Source organism: Durio zibethinus, chromosome 19 (assembly GCF_047325235.1).
Source record: "Durio zibethinus cultivar Kanyao isolate XHJ-2024 chromosome 19, ASM4732523v1, whole genome shotgun sequence".
In the NCBI taxonomy this organism is placed as follows: Eukaryota; Viridiplantae; Streptophyta; class Magnoliopsida; order Malvales; family Malvaceae; genus Durio; species Durio zibethinus.
The window spans coordinates 12746720-12773568 of record NC_143180.1 but is presented as its reverse complement, the minus strand read 5'-3'; positions in this window follow the sequence as shown (position 1 = coordinate 12773568).

Sequence of the window (26849 nt, the reverse complement as noted above, 5' to 3'; positions counted from 1 at the left end):
ATTCCGTATGCCTAAGCCAACTGATGAAACGAGCGGACGGGCGGGCGGGTGGGCACTACGTCGACTAGAGAGACGGGATGCGCAAGCCGTAGATCGATAGAGTGGTAGGTGGGTTTAGGCACATCTTCATATTTCTGCATGCCAATGCAATTTTTATGGCTTTTAAAATGATACAATGGTCCCTTAAGCCTTCTCGTGAAGTTTCATGGCAATACGACTCGTTTTCTATTTTTCACGATTTTTGGAACTGTTTACGGCTCGGGATTTTTGAAAATTTTTTCGGAAGGAGTTTTGGCCCCAAACTTGGTAGACGTGATCCTTTTATTTTTGTTGGCATGCACAAAACAATTCAGCTAAAAAATTGAAGTGTACAAGATTTTGTGACCATTTGAAAAAAGTGTCCTGATTTCAGACTCTTTAATGGCTACTAGTAGCAAACCTATAAAATCTCAAATGCTCTTTAAGGGGGTGTGAGTTCTTGAGGTTTGATGAGGGATAGGGGGACAATATAAGGGCAAAGTACCAGCATCCATCGCACATCATGTGCGCACACACCCCCCGGCCCCCCCATCGCCGAAACCCTAATGTCGGTCAGGTTCTCCGATGATGTTCCGACGATTATGCCCCGCGAAGAGAAATGCGACACAGCACATGCCTGAGCCCAGTATGTGCTGCCACAACCCTCAGTCTGGTCCGATCTTGGACTGGGAATGAACTCCGTATGCTTAGATTGGGAATGAACTCCGTATGCTTAGACTGGGAATGAACTCCATATGCCTAAGTCAACCCACGAAATGAACGTGCGAGCGCTCAGCCGGCCGGAGGGGCGGGATGCGCAAGTCGGAGATTGACCGATTCCCCCTCTGCATGCTATCGATCTTGCTGCTGCAACCCTCGATCTGGTCCTATCTTAGACTGGGAATGAACTCTATATGCCTATGCCAACCAACAAAACGAGCGCACGGGCGGGCGGGCGGGCACTACGTCGGCTGAAGAGATGAGATTCGCAAGCCGTGGATCGATAGGGTGGTAGGTGGGTTTAGGCACATCTTCATATTTCTGCATGCCAATACCATTTTTATGGCTTGTAAATTCATACAACGGTCCCTTAAGCCTTGATGTAAAGTTTCATGGCAAGATGACCCGTTTTCTATTTTTCACAATTTTCAAAACTTTTTACGGTTCGGGATTTTTTAAAATTTTTTCGAAACGAGTTTTGGCCCCAAACTTTGTAGACTTGATCATTGTATTTTTTGTTGGCATGCCTAAAAAAATTCAGCTAAAAAATCAAAGTGTACAAGATTTTGTGACCATTTGAAAAAAGTATCCCCATTTCAGACACTTTAATTGCTACTGGCAGCAAACCTGTAAAATCTCAATTGCTCTTTAAGGGGGTGTGAATTCTCGAGGTTTGATGAGGGATAAGGGGCCAATATAAAGGCCAAGTACTAGACCCATCGCACATCGTGTGCGCACCCCCCCGGCTCCCCGATCGTTGGAACCCCAATGCCGTCGGTCAAGTTCTCCGGCGATGCTCCGACGATGGTGCCCCGACGAAGAAAAATACGGCACCAGCACATGCTCGAGCCCAGCATGTGCTGCCGTAACCCTCGATCCGGTCTGATCTTAGGCTGGGAATGAAATCCATATGCTTATACTGGGAATGAACTCCGTATGCCTAAGCCAACCGACGAAACGAGCAGGCGGGCGGGCGGGCGGGCACTACGCTGGCCAGAGAGACGGGATGCGCAAGCCATGGATCGATAGGATGGTAGGTGGGTTTAGGCACATCTTCATATTTCTATGTGCCAATGCCATTTTTATTGCTTGTAAATTCATACAATGGTCCCTTAAGCCTTCATGTGAAGTATCATGGCAAGATGACACGTTTTCTATTTTTCACGATTTTTGAAACTTTTTGCGATTCGAGATTTTTTAAAATTTTTTTGGAAGGAGTTTTGGCCCCAAACTTGGTAGACATGATCCTTGTATTTTTGTTGGCATGCACAAAACAATACAGCTAAAACCTCGAAGTGTACAAGATTTTGTGACCATTTGAAAAAAGTGTCCCCATTTCAGACACTTTAATGGCTACTGGCAACAAACCTGTAAAATCTCAAATGCTCTTTAACGGGGTGTGAGTTCTTGAGTTTTGATGAGGGATAGGGGGCCAATATAAGGGCCAAGTGCCAGCACCCATCGCACATCATGTGCGCACACCCCCCCGGCCCCCCCGATCGTTGGAACCCCAATGCCGCTGGTCAGGTTCTCCAACGATGCTCCGACGATAATGCCCAGACGAAGAAAAATGCAGCACTAGCACATGCCCGAGCCCAGCATGTGCTGTCGTAACCCTCGGTCCAGTCCGATCTTAGACTGGGAATGAACTTCGTATGCTTAGACTGGGAATGAACTCCGTATACCTATGTCAACAAACGAAACGAGCGTGCGGGCGCTCAGCTGGCCAGAGGGGCGGGATGCGCAAGCCGGGGATCGGTCGAGTCCCCTTATGCATGCTACCGATCCTGCTACTGTAACCCTCGATCCGATTCGATCTTAGACTGGGAATGAACTCCATATGCCTAAGCCAACCGATGAAACGAGCGGGTAGACGGGCGGACGGGCTCTACGTCCGCCAGAGAGACAGGATGCGCAAGTCGTGGATCGATAGGATGGTAGGTGGGTTTAGGCACATCTTCCTATTTCTGTGTGCCAATGCCATTTTTATGGCTTGTAAATTCTTACAATGGTCGCTTAAGCCTTCACGTGAATTTTCATGGCAAGACGACTTGTTTTCTATTTTTCATGATTTTCTAAACATTTTGTGGTTCAAGATTTTTTAAAATTTTTTTGGAAGGTGTTTTAGCCCCAAACTTGGTAGACGTGATCCTTGTATTTTTGTTGGCATGCAAAAAAAAATTCAGCTAAAAACTCGAAGTGCACAAGATTTCGTGACCATTTGAAAAAAGTGTCCCCATTTGAGACACTTTAATGGCTACTGGCAGCAAACCTGTAAAATCTCAAATGCTCTCTAAGGGGGTGTGAGTTCTCGAGGTTTGACGAGGGATAGGGGGCCAATATAAGGGCCAAGTCCCAGCACCCATCGCACATCAAGTGCACACACCCCCTACCCCCCCGATCATCGGAACCCCAATGCCGCCGATCAGGTCCTGAGACGATGCTTCGACGATGGTGCCCCGACAAAGCAAAATGTGGCGCCAGCACATGCCCGACAAAGCAAAATGTGGCACCAGCAAAATGTGGCAAAGTGTTTCCATTTCAGACACTTTAATGGCTACTGGTAGCAAACCTGTAAAATCTCAAATGCTCTTCAAGGCAGTGTGAGTTCTCGAGGTTTGATGAGGGATAGGGGGCCAATATAAGGGCCAAGTACCAGCACCCATCACACATCATGTGCGCACACACCCCCCCGGCCCCCCAGATCACCGAAACCCTAATGCTGCCGGTCAGGTTCTCCGGTGATGCTCCGACGATGATGCCCCGCGAAGAGAAATGCGAACCAGCTCATGGCCGAGCCCAGCATGTTCTGCTGCAACCCTCAGTCTGGTCCGATCTTAGGCCGGGAATGAACTCCGTATGCTTAGACTGGGAATGAACTTCGTATGCCTAAGTTAACCCACGAAACGAGCGTGTGGGCGCTCAACCGGCCAGAGGGCCGAGATGCGCAAGACGGGGATCGATCGGATCCCCTTCGGTGTGCTACCGATCTTACTGTTGCAACCATCGATCCGGTCTAATCTTAGACTGGGAATGAACTCCGTATGCCTAAGCCAACCGACGAAACGAGCAGGCAGGCGGGCGGGCAGGCACTACGCCGGCCAGAGAGACGGGATGCACAAACTGTGGATCGATAGTGTGGTAGGTGGGTTTAGGCACATCTTCATATTTCTGCATGCCAATGCCATTTTTATGGCTTGTAAATTCATACAATGGTCCCTTAAGCCTTAACGTGAAGTTTCATGGCAAGACGACTCGTTTTCTATTTTTCACGATTTTTGAAACTTTTTACGGTTCAGGATTTTTTTAAAATTTCTTCGAAAAGATTTTTGGCCCCAAACTTGGTAGACGTGATCCTTGTATTTTTATTGGCATGCACAAAAAAATTCAACTAAAAACTCGAAGCGTACAAGATTTTGTGACCATTTGAAAAAAGTGTCCCCATTTCAGACACTTTAATGGCTACTAGCAGCAAACCTGTAAAATCTCAAATGCTCTTTAAGGGGGTGTGATTTCCTGAGGTTTGATGAGGGATAGGGGGCAAATCTAAGGGCCAAGTACCAGCACCCATCGCACACCATGTGCGCACACCCCCACGGCCCCCCCGATCGTCGCAACCCTAATACCACCTGTCAGGTTCTCCGGCGATGGTGCCTCGAAGAAGAAAAATGTGGCACCAGCACATGCCCGAGCCCAGCATGTGCTGCCGTAACCCTCGGTCCGGTCCGATCTTGGATTGGGAATGAACTCCGTATGCTTAGACTGGGAATGAACTCCGTATGCCTAAGTCAACCCATGAAACGAGAGTGCGGGCGTTTAGCCGGCCAGAGGGGCGGGATGCGCAAGTCGGGGATCGATCGGGTCCCCCTCTGTGTGCTGCCGATCCTGTTGCCACAACCCTCGGTCCGGTCCATCTTAGACTGGGAATGAACTCCGTATGCCTAAGCCAACCGACAAATCGAGTGGGCGGGCGGGCACTACGCCGGCCAGAGAGATGGGATGCGCAACTCGTGGATCGATAAGGTGGTAGGTGGGTTTAGGCACATCTTCATATTTCTGCATGCCAATGCCATTTTTATGGCTTGTAAATTGATACAATGGTCCCTTAAGCATTCACGTGAAGTTGCATGGCAAGACGACTCGTTTTCTATTTTTCACGATTTTTACGGTTCAGGATTTTTTAAAATTTTTTTGAAAGGAGTTTTGGCCCCAAACTTGGTAGACGTGATCCTTGTATTTTTGTTGGCATGCGCAAAAAAATTCAGCTAAAAACCCAAAGTGTACAAGATTTTGTGACCATTTGAAAAAAGTGTCCCCATTTGAGACACTTTAATGGCTACTGGCAGCAAACCTGTAAAATCTCAAATGCTCTTTAAGGGGGTGTGAGTTCTCGAGGTTTGATTAGGGATAGGGGGCCAATATGAGGGCCATGTACCAGCACCCATCGCACATTACGTGTGCACAGCCCTCCCGACCCCCCCGATCGTCAGAACCCCAATACCGTCGGTCAAGTTCTCCGACGATGGTGCCCCGGTGAAGAAAAATACGACATCAGCAGATGCCTGAGCCCAGCATGTGCTGCCACAACCCTCGGTCCGATCTGATCTTGGACTGGGAATGAACTCCGTATGCCTAAATCAACCTACGAAATGAGCGTGCTGGCGCTCAGCCGGCCAGAGGGGCGGGATACGCACGCGAGGGATCGGTCGGGTCCCCCTCTGTGTGCTATCGATCCTGCTGTCGTAACCCTTGGTCTGATCCATTCTTAGATTGGGAATGAACTCCATATGCCTAAGCCAACAGACGAAACGAGTTGGCAGGCGGGCACTACATCGGCCAGAGTGACAGGATGCGCAAGCCGTGGATCGATAGGGTAGTAGGTGGGTTTAGGCACATCTTCATATTTCTGCATGCCAGTGCCATTTTTATGGCTTGTAAATTCATACAATGGTCCCTTACGCCTTCACGTGAGGTTTCATGGCAAGACGACTCGTTTTTTATTTTTCATGATTTTTGAAACTTTTTACGGTTCGGGATTTTTTAAAATTTTTTCGAAAGGATTTTTGGCCCCAAACTTGGTAGACATGATTCTTGTATTTTTTTTGGCATGTACAAAAAACTTCAGCTAAAAACTCGAAGTGTACAAGATTTGTTGACCATTTGAAAAAAGTGTCCCTATTTCAGGCACTTTAATGGCTACTGGAAGCAAACCTGTAAAATCTCAAATGCTATTTAAGGGGGTGTGAGTTCTAGAGGTTTGATGAGAGATAGGGAGCCAATATAACGGCCAAGCACCAGCACCCATCACACATTATGTGCCCACAGCCCCCCCGGCTCCCCCGATCGTCGGAACCCTAATGCCGTCGGTCAAGTTCTCCGACGATGGTGCCCCGACAAAGAAAAATACGGCACCAGCACATGCCCGAGCCCAGCATGTGCTGCCACAACCCTCGGTCCGGTTCGATCTTAGATTGGGAATGAACTCCATATGCCAAAGACAACTCACAAAACGAGCGTTCGAGCGCTCAATCGACCAGACGGGTTGGATGCGCAAGCTGGGGATCAGCCAGGTCCCCCTCGGCGTGCTTCCGATCCTGCTGTCGGAACCCTCGGTCCAGTCTGATCTTAGACTAGGAATGAACTTCGTATGCCTAAGCCAACCGATTAAATGAGCGGGCGGGCGGGCATGCACTACGCCGGCCAGAGAGACGGGATGCGCAAGCCTTGGATCGATAGTGTGGTAAGTGGGTTTAGTTACATCTTCATATTTCTATGTGCCAATGCCATTTTTATGGCTTGTAAATTCATACAATGGTCCCTTAAGCCGTCACGTGAAGTTTCATGGCAAGACGACTCGTTTTCTATTTTTCATGATTTTTAAAACTTTTTACAGTTCGGGATTGTTTAAAATTTTTTTAAAAGGAGTTTTGGCCCCAAACTTGGTAGGCGTGATCCTTGTATTTTTGTTGGCATGCAAAAAAAAATTCAGCTAAAAACTCGAAGTGTACGAGATTTTGTGACCATTTGAAAAAAGTGTCCCCATTTCAGACACCTTAATGGCTACTGGCAGCAAACCTGTAAAATCTCAAATGCTCTTAAATGGGGTGTGAGTTCTCGAGGTTTGATGAGGGATAGGGGGCCAATATAAGGGCCAAGTACTAGCACCCATTGCACATTATGTGCACACACCCCCCGGCCCCCCCGATCGTCGGAACCCCAATGCCGTCGGTCAGGTTCTCCGGCGATGCTCCGGTGATGGTGCCCCGACGAAGAAAAATGCGGCACCAGCATATGCTCGAGCCCAGCATGTGCTGTCGCAACCCTTGGTCCGGTCTGATCTTAGACTGGGAATGAACTCCGTATGCTTAGACTGGGAATGAACTCCGTATGCCTAAGTCAACCCACGAAACGAGTGTGCGGGCGTTCAGCCGGCCAAAGGGGCAGCATGCGTAAGCCGAGGATCAGTCAGGTCCCCCTCTACGTGCTGCCGATCCCGCTGCCACAACCCTTGGTCTGGTCTGATCTTAGACTGGGAATGAACTCTGTATGCCTAAGCCAGCTGACAAAACGAGTTGGCGGGCAGACGGGCGGGCACTACACTGGCCAGAGAGACGGGATGCGCAAGCCGTAGATCGATAGGGTGGTAGGTGGGTTTAGGCACATCTTCATATTTCTGCATGCCAATGCCATTTTTATGGCTTGTAAATTCATACAATGGTCCCTTAAGCCTTCACGTGAAGTTTCATGGCAAGGCGACTCGTTTTCTATTTTTCACGATTTTTGAAATGTTTTCCAGTTCAAGATTTTTTGAAATTTTTTCGCAATGAGTTTTGGCCCCAAACTTGGTAGACGTGATCCTTGTATTTTTTTTGGCATGCACAAAAAAATTCAGCTAAAAACTCGAAGTGTACAAGATTTTGTGACCATTTGAAAAAAGTGTCCCCATTTGAGACACTTTAATGGCTACTGGCAACAAACCTGTAAAATCTCAAATGCTCTTTAAGGCGGTGTGAGTTCTCGAGGTTTGATGAGGGATAGGGGGCCAATATAAGGGCCAAGTACCAGCAACCATCGCACATCATGTGCGCACACCCCCAGGCCCCCTCGATTGCCGAAACCCTAATGCCGCTGGTTAGGGTCTCCGGCGATGCTCTGGGGATGGTGCCCCAACGAAGAAAAATGCGGCACCAGCACATGCCCGAGCCCAGCATGTGCTACCGCAACCCTCGGTATGGTCCGATCTTAAACTGGGAATGAACTCCGTATGCCTAAGCCAACCGACGAAACGAGTGGGCGGGCAGGCGAGCGGGTACTATACCGGCCAGAGAGACAGGATCGCAAGCCGTGGATCGATAGGGTGGTAGGTGGGTTTAGGCACATCTTCATCTTTCTGCTTTCCAATGCCATTTGTATGGCTTGTAAATTCATACAATGGTCCCTTAAGCCTTCACGTGAAGTTTCATGGCAAGACGACTCGTTTTCTATTTTTTACGATTTTCAAAACTTTTTGCGGTTCGAGATTTTTTAAAATTTTTTCAGAAGGAGTTTTAGCCCCAAACTTGGTAGACATGATCCTTGTTTTTTTGTTGGCTTGGAAAAAAATTCAGCTAAAAACTCGAAGTGTACAAGATTTTGTGACCATTTGAAAAAAGCATCCTCATTTCATACACTTTAATGGCTACTGGCAGCAAACCTATAAAATCTCAAATGCTCTTTAAGGGGGTGTGAGTTCTCGAGGTTTGATGAGGGCGAGGGGGCCAATATAAGGGCCAAGTACCCGCACCCATCACACTTCATGTGCGCACACCCCCTGGCCCCTCCGATTGCCAGAACCCCAATGCCGTCGGCCGGGTTCTCCAGCGATGCTCCGGTGATGGTGCCCCGACAAAGAAAAATATGGCACTAGCACATGCCTGAGCCCAGCATGTGCTGCCGCAACCCTCGGTCCGGTCCAATATTAGACTGGGAATGAACTCCGTATGCTTAGACTGGGAATGAACTCTATATGCCTAAGTCAACCCACGAAACGAACGTACGGGCGCTCAGTCGACCAGACGGGCGGGATGCGCAAGCCGGGGATCAACCGGGTCCTCTTTTGCGTGCTATCGATCTTACTGCCGTAACCCTCGGTCCATCTGATCTTAGATTTGAATGAACTCCGTATGCTTATACTGGGAATGAACTCCGTATGTCTATGTCAACCCACGAAACGAGCGTGCGGGCACTCAACCGGCCAGCGGGTCAGGATGCGTAAGTCGGTAATCGATCGGGTCCCCCTCTACGTGCTATCAATCCTACTACTGCAACCCTCAGTCTGGTCCAATCTTAGACTAGGAATGAACTCCATATGCCTAAGCCAATCGACGAAATGAGCGAGCGGGCGGGCGGGCACTACGCCGGCCAGAGAGATGGGATGCACAAGCCGTGGATCGATAAGGTGGTAGGTGGGTTTAGGCACATCTTCATATTTTTGCATGCCAATGCCATTTTTATGGCTTGTAAATTCATACAATGGTCCCTTAAGCCTTCACGTGAGGTTTCATGGCAAGACGACTCCTTTTTTTATTTTTCAAGATTATTGAAACTTTTTGCAGTTCGAGATTTTTTAAAATTTTTTCGGAAGGAGTTTTGGCCCCAAACTTGGTAGACGTGATCCTTGTATTCTTTTTGGCATGCACAAAAAAATTCAGCTAAAAACTCGAAGTGTACAAGATTTTGTGACCATTTGAAAAAAGTGTCCCCATTTCAGACACTTTGATGCCTACTAGCAGCAAACCTGTAAAATCTCAAATGCTCTTTAAGGGGGTGTGAGTTCTAGAGGTTTGATGAGGGATAGGGGGCCAATATAAGGGCCAAGTACCAGCACCCATCGCACATCATGTGCGCACACCCCCCCGGTCCCCCCGATCGTAGAAACCCTAATGCTGCCGGTCAGGTTCTCCGACGACGCTCCGGCCATGGTGCCCCGACGAAGAAAAATGCGACACCAGCATATGCCCGAGCCCAGCATGTGCTACCGTAACCTCGGTCCAGTCTGATCTTAGACTGGGAATGAGCTCTGTATGCTTAGACTGGCAATGAACTTCGTATGCCTATGTAAACACACAAAACGAGCGTGCAGGCGCTCAGTCGGCCAGAAGGGCGGGATGTGCAAGCCGGGGATCGGTCAGGTCCCCCTCTGCGTGCTGCTGATCCTGCTACCGCAACCCTCGGTCCAGTTTGATCTTAGACTGGGAATGAACTCCGTATGCCTAAGCCAACCAACGGAATGAGCAGGTGGGCGGACGGGCGGGCATTACGCCGGCCAGAGAGACGGGATGCGCAAGCCGTGGATTGATAGGGTGGTAGGTGGGTTTAGGCACATCTTCATATTTCTGCTTGCCAACGCCATTTTTATGGCTTGTAAATTCATACAATGGTCCCTTAAGCCTTCACGTGAAGTTTCATGGCAAGAGGACTCGTTTTCTATTTTTCATGATTTTTGAAACTTTTGTGGTTCGGGATTTTTTAAAAATTTTTCGGAAGGATTTTTGGCCCCAATCTTGGTAGACGTGATCCCTGTATTTTTGTTGGCATGCACAAAAAAATTCAGCTAAAAACTCAAAGTGTACAAGATTTTGTGACCATTTGAAAAAAGTGTCCCCATTTCAGACACTTTAATGGCTACTGGAAGCAAACCTGTAAAATCTCAAATGCTCTGTAAGGGGGTGTGAGTTCTCAAGGTTTGATGAGGGATAGGGGGCCAATATAAGGGCCAAGAACCAGCACCCATCACACATCATGTGCGCACACCCCCCGACTCCCCCGTTCGTCGAAACCCAATGGCGCCGGTCAAGTTCTCTGATGATGGTGCCCCGACGAAGAAAAATGTGACACGAGCACATGCCCGAGCCCAGCATGTGCTGCCGCAACCCTCGGTCTGATCAAATCTTAGATTGGGAATGAACTCTATATGCTTAGATTGGGAATGAACTTCGTATGCCTAAGTCAACCCACGAAACGAGCGTGCAGGCGCTCAACCGGCCAGAGGGCCGGAATGCGCAAGCGGGGATCGGTCGGGTCCCCCTCTGCGTGCTACCGATCCTGTTGCTGTAACCCTCAGTCCGATCCAATCTTAGATTGGGAATGAACTCCGTATGCCTAAGCCAACCGACGAAACGAGCGGGCGGGCGGGCGGGCGCTACGTCGGCCAGAGAGACGAGATGCGCAAGCCGTGGATCGATAGGGTGGTAGGTGGGTTTAGTCACATCTTCATATTTCTACATGCCGATGCCATTTTTATGGCTTGTAAATTCATACAACGGTCCTTTAAGCTTTCACGTGAAGTTTCATGGCAAGGCGACTCGTTTTCTATTCTTCACGATTTTTGAAACTTTTTACAGTTCGAGATTTTTTAAAATTTTTTCGGAAGGAGTTTTGTCCAAAAACTTGGTAGACGTGATCCTTGTATTTTTCTTGGCATGCACAAAAAAATTCAGCTAAACGCTCAAAGTGTACAAGATTTTGTGACCATTTGAAAAAAGTGTCCTCATTTCAGACACTTTAATAGCTACTGGCAGCAAACTTGTAAAATCTCAAATGCTCTTTAAGGGGGTGTGAGTTCTCGAAGTTTGATGAGGGACAGGGGGCCAATATAAGTTCCAAGTACCAGCACCCTTTGCACATTATGTGTGCACACCCGCCCCAGCCCCCCCTGATCATAGGAACCCTAATGTCGCCGGTCAGGTTCTCTTGTGATGCTCCGGCGATGGTGCCCCGACGAAGAAAAATGCAGCACCAGCACATGCCCGAGCCCAGCATGTGCTGCCCAACCCTTGGTCCGGTCCAATCTTAGACTGGGAATGAACTCCGTATGCTTAGACTGGGAACGAACTCCATATGCCTAAGTCAACCCACAAAACGAACGTGCGGGCGCTCAGCCTGCCAGAGGGGCGGAATGCATAAGCCAGGGATCGATCGGGTCCCCCCATGCATGCTGCCGATCCTGCTGCCTCAACCCTCAGTCCAGTCCAATCTTAGACTGGGAATGAACTCCGTATGCCTAAGCCAACTGACGAAATGAGAGGGCCGGCGGGCGGGCGGGCACTACGGCATCTAGAGAGATCGAGATGTGAGTTCTCGAGGTTTGATGAGGGATAGGGGGCAATATAAGGGCCAAGTACCAGCACCCATCGCACATCATGTACGCACACCCCCCCCGACCCCCCCGATCACCGGAACCCCAATGTCGCCGGTCAGGTTCTCCGGCGATGCTCCGACGATGGTGCCCCGACGAAGAAAAATACGACACCAGCACATGCCCGAGCCCAGCATGTGCTATCGTAACCCTCAGTCCGATCCGATCTTTGACTGAAACGAACTCCGTAAGCTTAGACAGGGAATGAACTCCGTAAGCTTAGATAGGGAATGAACTCCGTAAGCTTAGACAGGGAATGAACTCCGTATGCCTAAGTCAACCCATGAAATGAGCGTGCGGGCGCTCAGCCGGCCAAAAGGGCGGGATGCGCAAGCCGGGGATCGACCGGGTCCCCCTCTATGTGCTGTTGATCCTACTATCGCAACCCTCAATCCGATCCAATCTTAGACTGGGAATGAACTCTGTATACCTAAGCCAATCGACGAAACGACCGTGTAGGCGGGCGAGCGGGCACTACGTCAGCCAGAGAGACGGGATGCGCAAGCCGTGGATCGATAGGGTGGTAGGTGGGTTTAGGAACATCTTTATATTTCTGCGTGCCAATGCCATTTTTATGGCTTGTAAATTCAGGCAATGGTCCCTTAAGCCTTCACGTGAAGTTTCATGGCAGGATGACTCGTTTTCTATTTTTCACGATTCTTGAAAGTTTTTGCGGTTCAAGATTTTTTAAAATTTTTTCGGAAGGCGTTTTGTTCCAAAACTTGGTAGACATGATCCTTGTACTTTTCTTGGTATGCACAAAAGAATTCAGCTAAAAACCCAAAGTGTACAAGATTTTATGACCATTTGAAAAAAGTGTCCCCATTTCAGACACTTTAATGGCTACCGGCAGCAAACCTGTAAAATCTCATATGCTCTTTAAGGGGGTGTGAGTTCTCAAGGTTTGATGAGGGATAGGGGGCCAATATAAGGGCCAAGTACCAGCACCCATCGCACATCATGTGCGCACACCCCCCATGGCCCCCTCGATCACCGAAACCCCAATGCCGACGGTCAGGTTCTTCGGCGATGCTCCGGCAATGGTGCCCTGACGAAGAAAAATGCGGCACCAGCACATGCCCGAGCCCAGCATGTGCTGCCGCAACCCTCGGTCTGATCCGATCTTAGACTGGGAATGAACTCCGTATGCCTAAGTCAACCCACGGAACGAGCGTGCGGGCGCTCAGTCGGCGAGAGAGGCAAGATGCTTAATCCAGGGATCGGTCGGGTCCCCCTCTATGTACTACATATCCTGCTGCCGCAACCCTTGATCCGGTCTGATCTTAGACTGGGAATGAACTCCGTATGCCTAAGCCAACCGACGAAACGAGCGGGCGGGCGGGCACTACGCCGGCCAGGGAGACGGGATACGCAAGTCGTGGATCGATAGGGTGGTAGGTGGGTTTAGGCACATCTTCATATTTCTGCATGCGAATACCATTTTTTATGGCTTGTAAATTCATACAATGGTCCCTTAAGCCTTCATGTGAAGTTTCATGGCAAGACGACTCGTTTTCTATTTTTCACAATTTTAGAAGCTTTTTGTGGTTTGGGATTTTTTAAAATTTTTTCGGAATGAGTTTTGGCCCCAAACTTGGTAGACGTGATCCTTGTATTTTCTTTGGCATGCATAAAAAAATTCAGCTAAAATCTCGAACTGTACAAGATTTTGTGACCATTTGAAAAAAGTGTCCCCATTTCAGACACTTTAAAGGCTACTGGCAGCAAACCTGTAAAATCTCAAATGCTCTTTAAGGGGGTGTGGGTTCTCGAGGTTTGATGAGGGATAGGGGGCCAATATAAGGGCCACGTACCAGCACCTAGTGCACATCATGTGCGCACACCCCCCCGGCCCCCCGATCGCCGGAACACCAATGTCGCCGGTCAGGTTCTCCGGTGATGCTCCGGCGATGGTGCCCCGACGAAGAAAAATACTACACCAGCACATGCCTGAGCCCAGCATGTGCTGTTGAAACCCTCGGTCTGGTCCGATCATAGACTGGGAATGAACTCCGCATGCTTAGATGGGGAATGAACTCCGTGTGCCTTAGTCAACCCATGAAACGAGCGTGCAGGCGAGCGGGTTTGAAAAAAGTGTCCCCATTTTCAGACACTTTAATGGCTACTGGTAGCAAACCTGTATAATCTAAAATGCTCTTTAAGGGGGTGTGAGTTCTCGAGGTTTGATGAGGGATAGGGGGCCAATATAAGGGCCAAGTACTAGCACCCATCGCACATCATGTGTGCACACCCCCTCGACCCCCCCGATCGTCAGAACCCCAAGTCCACCGATCAGGTTCCCCGACGATGAAAAATGCCTAAGCCAACCGACGAAACGAGCGGGTGGGCCGGCGGGCAATACGTCGGCCAGAGAGACGGGATACGCAAGCCGTGGATTGATAGGGTGGTTGGTGGGTTTAGGCACCTCTTTATATTTCTGTGTGCCAATGCCATTTTTATGGCTTGTAAATTCATACAATGGTCCCTTAAGCCTTCACGTGAAGTTTAATGGCAGGACGACTCATTTTCTATTTTTCACGATTCTCGAAACTTTTTACGGTTCGGGATTTTTTTAAAATTTTCTCGGAAGGAGTTTTGGCCCCAAATTTGGTAGACGTGATCCTTGTATTTTTTTTGGCATGCACAAAAAAATTCAGCTAAAAAATCGAAGTGTAGAAGATTTTGTGACTATTTGAAAAAAGTGTCCCCATTATAGACACTTTAATGGCTACTGGCAGCAAACCTGTAAAATCTCAAATGCTCTTTGAGGGGGTGTGAGTTCTCAAGGTTTTATGAGGGATGGGGGGCCAATATAAGGGCCAAGTACCAGCACCTATCGCACATCATGTGCGCACACCCCTCTGGCCCCCTCGATCGTCGGAACCCCAATGCCGTCGGACAGGTTCCCCAGCGATGCTTAGGCGATGATGCCCCGACGAAGAAAAATACGGCACTAGCACATGCCCGAGCCTAGCATGTGCTACCGTAACCCTCAGTCCGGTCGAATCTGAGAGTGGGAATGAACTCCGTATGCTTAGAATGGGAATGAACTTCGTATGCCTAAGTCAACCCACAAAACGAGCGTGCGGGCGCTCAGCCGACCAGAGGGATGCACAAGTCGGGGATCAGCCGGGTCCCCCTCTGCGTGCTGCTGATCCTACTGCCATAACCCTCGGTCCAATCAGATCTTAGACTGGGAATGAACTCTGTATGCCTAAGCCAAACGACGAAACGAGCGTGCGAGCGGGTGGGCGGGCACTACGTCGGCCAGAGAGACGGGATGCGCAAGCCGTGGATCGATAGGGTGGTAGGTGTGTTTAGGCACATCTTCATATTTCTGTGTGCCAATGCCATTTTTATGGCCTGTAAATTCATACAATGGTCCCTTAATCCTTCAAGTGAAGTTTCATGGCAAGACGACTCGTTTTCTATTTTTCACGATTTTTAAAACTTTTTACGGTTCGAGATTTTTTAAAATTTTTTTGAAAGGAGTTTTGGCCCCAAACACGGTAGACGTGATCCTTGTATTTTTGTTGGCGTGCACAAAACAATTCAGCTAAAAACTCGAAGTGTACGAGATTTTGTGACCATTTGAAAAAAGTGTCCCCATTTCAGACACTTTAATGGCTACTGGCAGCAAACCTGTAAAATCTCAAATGCTCTTTAAGGGGGTGTGAGTTCTCGAGGTTTGATGAGGGATAGGGGGCCAATATAAGGGCCAAGTACCAGCACCCATCGCACATCATGTGCGCACACCCCCCGGCCCCCCCGATCGTCGGAACCCCGATGCCGTCGGTTAGGTTCTCCGACGATGGTGTCCCGGCGAAGAAAAATACGGCACCAGCACATGCCCGAGCCCAGCATGTGCTTTCGTAACCCTCGATCCGATCCGATCTTAGACTGGGAATGAACTTCGTATGCTTAGACTGGGAATGAACTTCGTATGCCTAAGTCAACCCACAAAACAAACGTGCGGGCGCTCAGTCGGCCAGAGGGGCGGGATGCGATAGTCGAGGATCGGCCAGGTCCCCCTCTCTGTGCTGCCGATCCTACTACCGCAACCATCGATCTGGTCTGATCTTAGACTGGGAATGAACTCTGTACGCCTAAGCCAACCGACGAAACGATCGGACGGGCGGGCGGGCACTACATCGGCCAGAGAGACAAGATGCGCAAGCCGTGGATCGATAGGGTGATAGGTGGGTTTAGGCACAGCTTCATATTTCTGCATGCCAATGCCATTTTTATGGCTTGTAAATTCATACAATAGTCCCTTAACCCTTCACGTGAAGTTTCATGGTAGGACGACTCGTTTCCTATTTTTCACGATTTTTGAAACTTTTTACTCTTTGGGATTTTTAAAAATTTTTTCGGAAGGAGTTTTGGCCTCAAACTTGGTAGACGTGATCCTTGTATTTTTTTTTTGGTATGCATAAAAAAATTCAGCAAAAAACTGGGAGTGTACAAGATTTTGTGACCATTCGAAAAAAGTGTCCCCATTTCAGTCACTTTAATGGCTACTAGCAGCAAACCTGTAAAATCTCAAATGCTCTTTAAGGGGGTGTGAGTTCTCGAGGTTTGATGAGGGATAGGGGGCCAATATAAGGGCCAAGTACTAGCACCCATCGCACATCATGTGCGCACACCCCCTGGCCCCCCCGATCGTCGAAACCCCAATGCCGTCGGTCAGGTTCTCCGACGATGGTGCCCCGGCGAAGAAAAATGCGGCACCAGCACATGCCCAAGCCCAGAATGTGCGACCGTAACCCTCAATCTGATTCAACCTTAGTCTGGGAATGAACTCCGCATGCTTAGACTGGGAATGAACTCCGTATGCCTAAGTCAACCCATGAAACGAGCGTGCGGGCGCTCAGCCTGCCAGAGGGGCGGGATGCGCAAGCCGGGGATCGATCGGGTCCCCCTCTACATGCTGCCGATCCTGTTGCCGCAACCCTCGATCCTGTTTGATCTTAGACTAAGAATGAACTCCGTATGCCTAAGCCAACCGACGAAACAAGCGGGCGGGCGTGCGGGCGGGCACTACGTCGGCCAGAGAGACGAGATGCGCAAGCCGTGGATCGATATGGTGGTAAGTGGGTTTAGGAACATCTTCATATTTCTGCATGCCAATGCCATTTTTATGGCTTGTAAATTCATACACTGGTCCCTTAAGCCTTCACGTGAAGTTTCATGGCAAGACGACTCGTTTTCTATTTTTTACGATTTTTGAAACTTTTTGTGGTTCAGGATTTTTTAAAATTTTTTCGAAAGGATTTTTGGCCCCAAACTTGGTAGACGTGATCCTTGTATTTTTTTTGGCATGCACAAAAAAATTCAGCTAAAAACTCGAAGTGTACAAGATTTTGTGACCATTTGAAAAAAGTGTCCCCATTTCAGACACTTTACTGGCTACTGGCAGCAAACCTGTAAAATCTCAAATGCTCTTTAAAGGGGTGTGAGTGCTCCAGCTTTGATGAGGGATAGGGGACCAATATAAGGGCCAAATACCAGCACCCATCGCACATCATGTGCGCACACCCCCCCGGCGTCCCCGATCGTCGGAAACCCAATGCCGTCAGTCAGGTTCTCCGGAGATGGTGCCCCCGCGAAGAAAAATACGGCACCATCACATGCCCGAGCCCAGCATGTGCTGCCGCAACCCTCAGTCCAGTCTGATCTTAGACTGGGAATGAACTCTGTATGCTTAGACTGGGAAAGAACTCCATATGCCTAAGTTAACTCACGAAACGAGCGTGCGGGCGTTCAGCCAGCCAGAAGGGCGAGATGCGCAAGCCGAGGATCGGTTGGGTCCCCCTCTGCATGCTACAGATCTTGTTACCGTAACCCTCGGTCTGGTCTGATCTTAGACTATGAATGAACTCCATATGCCTAAGCCAACCGACGAAACGAGGCGGTGAACGGGCAGGCAAGCTCTACGTCAGCCAGAAAGACGGGATGCGCAAGCCGTGGATCGATATTGTGGTAGGTGGGTTTAGGCACATGTTCATATTTCTACATTCCAATGCCATTTTTATGGCTTGTAAATTCATACAATGGTCCCTTAAGCCTTCACGTGAAGTTTCATGGCAAGACGACTCGTTTTCTCTTTTTCATGATTTTTGAAACTTTTTCGGTTCGAGATTTTTTTAAATTTTTTCGAAAGGAGTTTTGACCCCAAACTTGGTTGACGTGATCCTTGTATTTTTGTTGGCATGCACAAAAAAATTCAGCTAAAAACTAGAAGTGTACAAGATTTTGTGACCATTTGAAAAAAGTATCACCATTTCAGACACTTTACTGGCTACTGGCAGCAAACCTGTAAAATCTCAAATGCTCTTTAAAGGGGTGTGAGTGCTTGAGCTTTGATGAGGGATAGGGGGCCAATATAAGGGCCAAATACCAGCACCCATCACACATCATGTGCGCTCACCCCCTGGCGTCCCCGATCGCCAGAAACTCAATGCCGCCTGTCAGGTTCTCCGGGGATGGTGCCCCCGCGAAGAAAAATACGGCGCCAGCACATGCCCGAGACTAGCATGTGCTACCGTAACCGTCGGTCCGGTCTGATCTTAGACTGGGAATGAACTTCATATGCTTAGACTGGGAATGAACTCCGTATGCTTAGACTGGGAATGAACTCCGTATGCCTAACTCAACCCACGAAACGAGCGTGCGAGTGCTCAACCGGCTAGAGGGGTGAGATGCACAAGCCGGGGATCGATCGCGTCCCCCTCAGTGTGCTGCCGATCTTGCTGCCGCAACCCTCGATCCAGTCTGATCTTAGATTGGGAATGAACTCCGTATGCCTAAGCCAACCGACGAAACGAGCAGGTGGGCGGGCGGGCAATACGTCGGCAAGAGAGACAGGATACGCAAGCCGTGGATCGTTAGGGTGGTAGTTGGGTTTAGGCACATCTTCATATTTCTGCATGCGAATACCATTTTTATGGCTTCTAAATTCATACAATGGTCCCTTAAGCCTTCATGTGAAGTTTCATGGCAAGACGACTCGTTTTCTATTTTTCACAATTTTAGAATCTTTTTGTGGTTTGGGATTTTTTAAAATTTTTTCGGAATGAGTTTTGGCCCCAAACTTGGTACACGTGATCCTTGTATTTTTTTTGGCATGCATAAAAAAATTCAGCTAAAATCTCGAACTGTACAAGATTTTGTGACCATTTGAAAAAAGTGTCCCCATTTCAGACACTTTAAAGGCTACTGGCAGCAAACCTGTAAAATCTCAAATGCTCTTTAAGGGGGTGTGGGTTCTCGAGGTTTGATGAGGGATAGGGGGCCAATATAAGGGCCACGTACCAGCACCTAGCGCACATCATGTGCGCACACCCCTCCGGCCCCCCGATCGCCGGAACACCAATGCCGTCGATCAGGTTCTCCGGTGATGGTGCCCCGACGAAGAAAAATACTGCACCAGCACATGCCTGAGCCTAGCATGTGCTGTCGGAACCCTCGGTCTGGTCCAATCATAGATTGGGAATGAACTCTGCATGCTTAGATGGGGAATGAACTCCGTGTGCCTAAGTCAACCCACGAAATGAGCGTGCGGGCGAGCGGGTTTGAAAAAAGTGTCCCCATTTCAGACACTTTAATGGCTACTGGTAGCAAACCTGTAAAATCTAAAATGCTCTTTAAGGGGGTGTGAGTTCTCGAGGTTTGATGAGGGATAGGGGGCCAATATAAGGGCCAAGTACTAGCACCCATCGCACATCATGTGCGCACACCCCCTCGGGCCCCCCGATCGTCAGAACCCCAAGTCCACCGATCAGGTTCCCCGACGATGCTCCGGCGATGGTGCCCCGACGATGAAAAATGTGGCACCAGCACGTGCACGAGCCCAGTATGTGCCGTCACAACCCTCGGTCTGGTCCGATCTTAGACTGGGAATGAACTTCATATGCTTAGAGTGGGAATGAACTCCTTATGCCTAAGTCAACCCATGAAACGAGCGTGCGGGCGTTCAGCCGACCAGAGGGGCGGGATGCCCAAATTGGGGATCGATCAGGTCCCCCTTTAAGTGCTACTGATCCTGCTACCTCAACCCTCAGTCCGATCCAATCTTAAACTAGGGATGAACTCCGTATGCCTAAGCCAACCGACGAAATGAGTAGGTGAACAGATGGGCGGGCGGGTACTACGTCGGCCAGAAAGACGGGATGCGCAAGCCGTGGATCGATAGGGTGGTAGGTGGGTTTAGGCACATCTTCATATTTCTACATGCCAATGCCATTTTTATGGCTTGTAAATTCATACAATGGTCCCTTAAGCCTTCACGTGAAGTTTCATGGCAAGACGACTCGTTTTCTATTTTTCATGATTTTCAAAACATTTTGTGGTTCAGGATTTTTTAAAATTTTTTTGAAAGGAGTTTTGCCCCAAACTTGGTGGACGTGATCCTTGTATTTTTGTTGGCATGCACAAAAAAATTCAGCTAAAAACTTGAAGTGTACAAGATTTTGTCACCATTTGAAAAAAGTGTCCCTATTTTAGACAATTTAATGGCTACTGGCAACAAACCTGTAAAATCTGAAATGCCCTTTAAGGGGGAGTGAGTTCTCGAGGTTTGATGACGCATAGGGGGCCAATATAAGGGCCAAGTACCAGCTCCCATCGCACATCATGTGCGCACACCCCCCGGCCCCCCGATCGTCGGAACCCCAATGCCGTCGGTCAGGTTCTCCGGTAATGCTTCGGCGGTGGTACCCCGGCAAAGAACAATGCGGCACCAGCACATGCCTGAGCCCAGCATGTGCTACCGCAACCCTTGGTCCAGTGCGATCTTAGTCTGGGAATGAACTCCGTATGCCTAAGTCAACCCATGAAACGAGCGTGTGGGGGTTCAGCCGGCCAGAGGGGTGGGATGCGCAAGCCGAGGATCGGTCGGGTCCCCTTCTATGTGCTACCAATCCTACTGCTGTAACCCTCGGTCCGGTCTAATCTTAGACTGGGAATGAACTCCATGTGCCTAAGCCAACCGACGAAACGAGTGGGCAGGCGGGCGGGCACTACGCCGGCCAGAGAGACGGGATGCTTAAGCTGTGGATCGATAGGGTGGTAGGTGGGTTTAGGCACATCTTCATATTTCTACTTGCCAATGCCATTTTTATGGCTTGTAAATCCATACAATGGTCCCTTAAGCCTTCACGTGAAGTTTCATGGCAAGACGACTCGTTTTCTATTTTTCACGATTTTTGAAACTTTTTCGGTTCAGGATTTTTTTAAATTTTTTCGAAAAGTGTTTTGGCCCCAAACTTGGTAGACGTGATCCTTGTATTTTTTTTGGCATGCCCAAAAAAATTCAGCTAAAAAATCGAAGTGTACAAGATTTTGTGACCATTTGAAAAAAGTGTCCCCATTTCAGACACTTTAATGGCTACTGGCTGCAAACCTGTAAAATCTCAAATGCTCTTTAAGGGGGTGTGAGCTCTCGAGGTTTGATGAGGGATAGGGGGCCAATATAAGGGCCAAGTACCAGCACCCATCACACATCATGTGCGCACAGCCCCCCAGGCCCCCTCGATTGTCGAAATCCTAATGCCGTCGGTCAGGTTCTCCGACGATGGTGGCCCGACGAAGAAAAATGCGGCCCCAGCACATGCCCGTGCCCAAGATGTGCTGCCACAACCCTCGGTCTGGTTCGATCTTAGACTGGGAATGAACTCCGTATGCTTAGACTAGGAATGAACTCCGTATGCCTAAGTTAACCCACGAAACGAGCGTGCGGGCGCTCAATCGGCCAGAGGGGCGGGATGCGCAAGTCGGGGATCGGTCGAGTCCTCCTCTGCGTGCTGTCGATCCTGCTGTCGTAACCCTCAGTCCGGTCTGATCTTAGACTGAGAATGAACTCCGTATGGCTAAGCCAACCGACGAAACGAGCGGGCGGGCGGATGGGCATTACGTCGACCAAAGAGACAGGATGCGCAAGCCGTGGATCGATAGGGTGGTAGGTGGGTTTAGGCACATCTTCATATTTCTATGTGCCAATGCCATTTTTATCCTTTGTAAATTCATACAATGGTCTTTTAAGCCTTCACATGAAGTTTCATGGCAAGACGACTCATTTTTTATTTTTCACGATTTTTGAAACTTTTTACGGTTCGGGAGTTTTTAAAATTTTTTTGGAAGGTTTTTTGGCCCCAAACTTGGTACACATGATCCTTGTATCTTTTTTGGCATGCAAAAAAAAATTCAGCTAAAAACTCAAAGTGTACAAGATTTTTTGACCATTTGAAAAAAGTGTCCCCATTTCAGACACTTTAATGGCTACTGCTAGCAAACTTGTAAATCTCAAATGCTCTTTAAGGGGGTGTGAGTTCTCGAGGTTTGAAGAGGGATAGGGGGCCAATATAAGGGCCAAGTACCAGCACCCATCACACATCATGTGCGCACACCCCCGCCGGCCCCCCGACCGTCGGAACCCCAATGCCGTCGGTCAGGTTCTCCGGTGATGGTACCCCGATGAAGAAAAATACGGCACCAGCACATGCCCGAGCCCAGCATGTGCTACCGCAACCATCGGTTCGGTTCGATCTTAGACTGGAAATGAACTCCGTATGCTTAGACTGGGAATGAACTCTGTATGCCTAAGTCAACCCACGAAACGAGCGTACGGGCGTTCAGCTGACCAGAGGGGCAAGATGCGCAAGTTGAGGATCGATCGGGTCTCTCTCTGTGTGTTGCCGATCCTGCTACTGCATCCCTTGATTCGATCTGATCTTAGACTAGAAATGAACTCCGTATGCCTAAGCCAACCGACGAAACAAGCGGGCGGATGGGCGGGCGGGCACTACGCCAGCCAGAGAGACGGGATGCGCAAGCCGTGGATCGATAGGGTGGTAGGTGGGTTTAGGTACATCTTCATATTTCTCCATGCCAATGCCATTTTTATGGCTTGTAAATTCATACAATGGTCCCTTAAGCCTTCATGTGAAGTTTCATGGCAAGACGACTCGTTTTTTATTTTTCACGATTTTTAAAACTTTTTATGGTACGAGATTTTTTAAAATTTTGTTGGAAGGAGTTTTGGCCCCAAATATTGTAGACGTGATCCTTGTATTTTTGTTGGCATGCATAAAACAATTCAGCTAAAAACTCGAAGTGTACAAGATTTTGTCACCATTTGAAAAAAGTGTCCCCATTTTAGACACTTTAATTGCTACTGGCAGCAAACCTGTAAAATGTCAAATGCTCTTTAAGGGGGTGTGAGTTCTTGAGATTTGATGAGGGATACGGGGCCAATATAAGGGCCAAGTACCAGCACCCATCGCACATCTTGTGCGCACACACCCCCCGGCCCCCCGATCGTCGAAACCCTAATGCCGTCGGTCAGGTTCTCCGACGATGCTCCGGTGATGGTGCCCTGACGAAGAAAAATGCGGCACCAGCACATGCCCGAGCCCAAGATGTGCTGCCGCAACCCTCGGTCCGGTCTGATCTTAGACTGGGAATGAACTCCGTATGCCTAAGTTAACCCATGAAACGAGCATGCGTGCGCTCAGCCGACCAGAGGTGCGGGATGCACAAGACGAGGATCAATCGGGTCCCTCTCTGTGTGCTGCCGATCCTGCTGCCGTATCCCTCGGTCTGATCCAATCTTAAACTGGGAATGAACTCCGTATGCCTAAGCCAATCGACGAAACAAGCGGGCGGGCGGGCGGGCACTACGTCGGCCAGAGAGACGGGATGCGCAAGCCGTTGATCGATAGGGAGGTAGGTGGGTTTAGGCACATCTTCATATTTCTATGTGCCAATGCCATTTTTATGGCTTGTAAATTCATACAATGGCCCTTAAGCCTTTACGTGAAGTTTCATGGCAAGACGACTCGTTTTCTATTTTTCACGATTTTTGAAACTTTTTACGGTTCAAGATTTTGTAAAATTTTTTCGGAAGGAGTTTTGGCTAAAACCTTGGTAGATGTGATCCTTGTATTTTTGTTGGCATGCACAAAAGAATTCAACTAAAAACTCGAAGTGTACAAGATTTTGTGAACATTTGAAAAAAGTGTCCCCATTTCAGACACTTTAATGGCTACTGACAGCAAACCTGTAAAATCTCAAATACTCTTTAAGGGGGTGTGAGTTCTTGAGCTTTGATGAGGGATAGAGGGCCAATATAAGGGCCAAGTACCAGTACCTATCGCACATCATGTGCGCACACCCCCCGGCCCCCCGATCGTCGGAACCTCAATGCCGCCGGTTAGGTTCTCCGACGATGCTCCGACAATGGTGCCCTGACGAAGAAAAATACGGCACCAGCACATGCTCGAGCCCAGCATGTGCTGTCGCAACCCTCGGTCTGGTCTGATCTTAGACTGGGAATGAACTCCGTATGCTTAGACTGGAAATGAACTCTGCATGCTTGGACTGGGAATGAACTTCGTATGCCTAAGTCAACCCATGAAACGAGCGTGCGAGCGCTCAGTCGGCCAGAGGGGCGGGATGCCCAAGTCGGGGATCGATCGGGTCCCCTTTTGCGTGGTGTTGATCCTACTGTCGTAACCCTCGGTTTGGTCCGATCTTAGACTAGGGATGAACTCCGTATGCCTAAGCCAACTGATGAAATGAACGGGCGGGCGGGCAGTACGTCGGCCAGAGAGAAGGGATGCGCAAGTCGTGGATCGATAGGGTGGTAGGTGGATTTAGGCACATCTTCATATTTCTGCATGCCAATGCCATTTTTATGGCTTGTAAATTCATACAATGGTCCCTTAAGCCTTCGCGTGAAGCTTCATGGCAAGACGACTCGTTTTCTATTTTTCACGAAATTCGAAACATTTTGTGGTTCGAGATTTTTTGAAATTTTTTCGAAAGGAGTTTTTCCCCAAACTTGGTAGACGTGATCCTTGTATTTTTTTTGGCATGCATAAAAAAATTTCAGCCAAAAACTCGAAGTGTACAAGATTTTGTCACCTCTAAAAAAAGTGTCCCCATTTCAGACAATTTAATGGCTACTGGCAGCAAACCTGTAAAATCTTAAATGCCCTTTAAGGGAGAGTGAGTTCTCGAGGTTTGATGAGGCATAGGGGCCAATATAAGGGCCAAGTACCAACACCCATCGCACATCATGTGCGCACACCCCCCGGCCCCTCCGATCGTCGGAACCCCAATGCCGTCGGTCAGGTTCTCCGGTGATGCTCCAATGATGGTGCCCCGATGAAGAAAAATACGGCACCAGCACATGCCCGAGCCCAGCATGTGCTACCGCAACCCTCAGTCCTATCCGATCTTAGATTGGGAATGAACTCCGTATGCCTAAGTCAACCCACGAAACGAGCGTACGAGCGCTCAGCCGGCCAGAGAGGTGGGATGCACAAGTCGGGGATCGGTCGGGTCCCCCTCTGCATGCTGTCAATCATGCTGCCACAACCCTCTGTCTGGTCCGATCTTAGATTGGGAATGAACTCCGTATGCCTAAGGCAACCGACGAAACGAGCGGGCGGACGAGCGGGCGGGCACTACGCTGACCAGAGAGACGGGATGCTTAAGCCATGGATCGATAGGGTGGTAGGTGGGTTTAGGCACATCTTCATGTTTCTGCATGCCAATGCCATTTTTATGGCTTTTAAATTCAGACAATGGTCCCTTAAGCCTTCACGTGAAGTTTCATGGCAAGACGACTCGTTTTCTCTTTTTCATGATTTTTGAAACTTTTTCGGTTCGGGATTTTTTTAATTTTTTTGAAAGGAGTTTTGACCCCAAACTTGGTAGACGTGATCCTTGTATTTTTGTTGGCATGCACAAAAAAATTCAGCTAAAAACTCGAAGTGTACAAGATTTTCTGTCCATTTGAAAAAAGTGTCCCCAATTCAGACACTTTAATAGCTACTGGCTGCAAACCTGTAAAATCTCAAATGCTCTTTAAGGGGGTGTGAGTTCTCGAGGTTTGATGAGGGATAAGGGGCCAATATAAGGGCCAAGTACCAGCACCCATCACACATCATGTGCGCACACCCCCCTAAGCCCCCCCGATTGCCGGAACCCTAATGCCGCCAGTCAGGTTCTCCGGTGATGCTCCGACGATGGTGGCTCGAAGAAGAAAAATGCGACACCAGCACATGCCCTAGCCAAGCATGTGCTGTCACAACCCTCGGTCCGGTCCGATCTTAGACTGAGAATGAACTCCATATGCTTAGACTGGGAATGAACTCCGTATGCTTAGACTGGGAATGAACTCCGTATGCCTAAGTCAACCAATGAAACGAGCGTGCGGGCGTTCAGTCAGCCAGAGGGGCGAGATGCGCAAGCTGGGGATCAACCGGGTCCCCCTCTGCGTGCTGTCGATCCTGCTACCGTAACCCTCAATCCGGTCCGATCTTAGACTGAGAGTGAACTCCGTATGCCTAAGCCAACCGATGAAACGAACGGGCGGGCGGGCGCTACGCCGGCCAGAAAGACGGGATGCGCAAGTCGTGGATCGATAGGGTGGTAGGTGGGTTTAGGCACTTCTTCTTTTTTCTACGTGCCAATGCCATTTTTATGGCTTGTAAATTCATACAATGGTCTTTTAAGCCTTCACGTGAAGTTTCATGGCAAGACGACTCATTTTTTATTTTTTACGATTTTTAAAGCTTTTTACGGTTCGGGATTTTTTAAAATTTTTTTGGAAAGTTTTTTGGCCCCAAACTTAGTAGACGTGATCCTTGTATTTTTGTTGGCATGCAAAAAAAAATTCACCTAAAAACTCGAAGTGTACAAGATTTTGTGGCCATTTGAAAAAAATATCCCCATTTCAGACACTTTAATGGGTACTGGTAGCAAACTTGTGAAATCTCAAATGCTCTTTAAGGGGGTGTGAGTTCTCGAGGTTTGAAGAGGGATAGGGGGCCAATATAAGGGCAAAGTACCAGCACCCATCGCACATCATATGCGCACACCCCCGCCGGCCCCCTCGATCGTCGGAACCCCAATGCCGTCGGTCAGG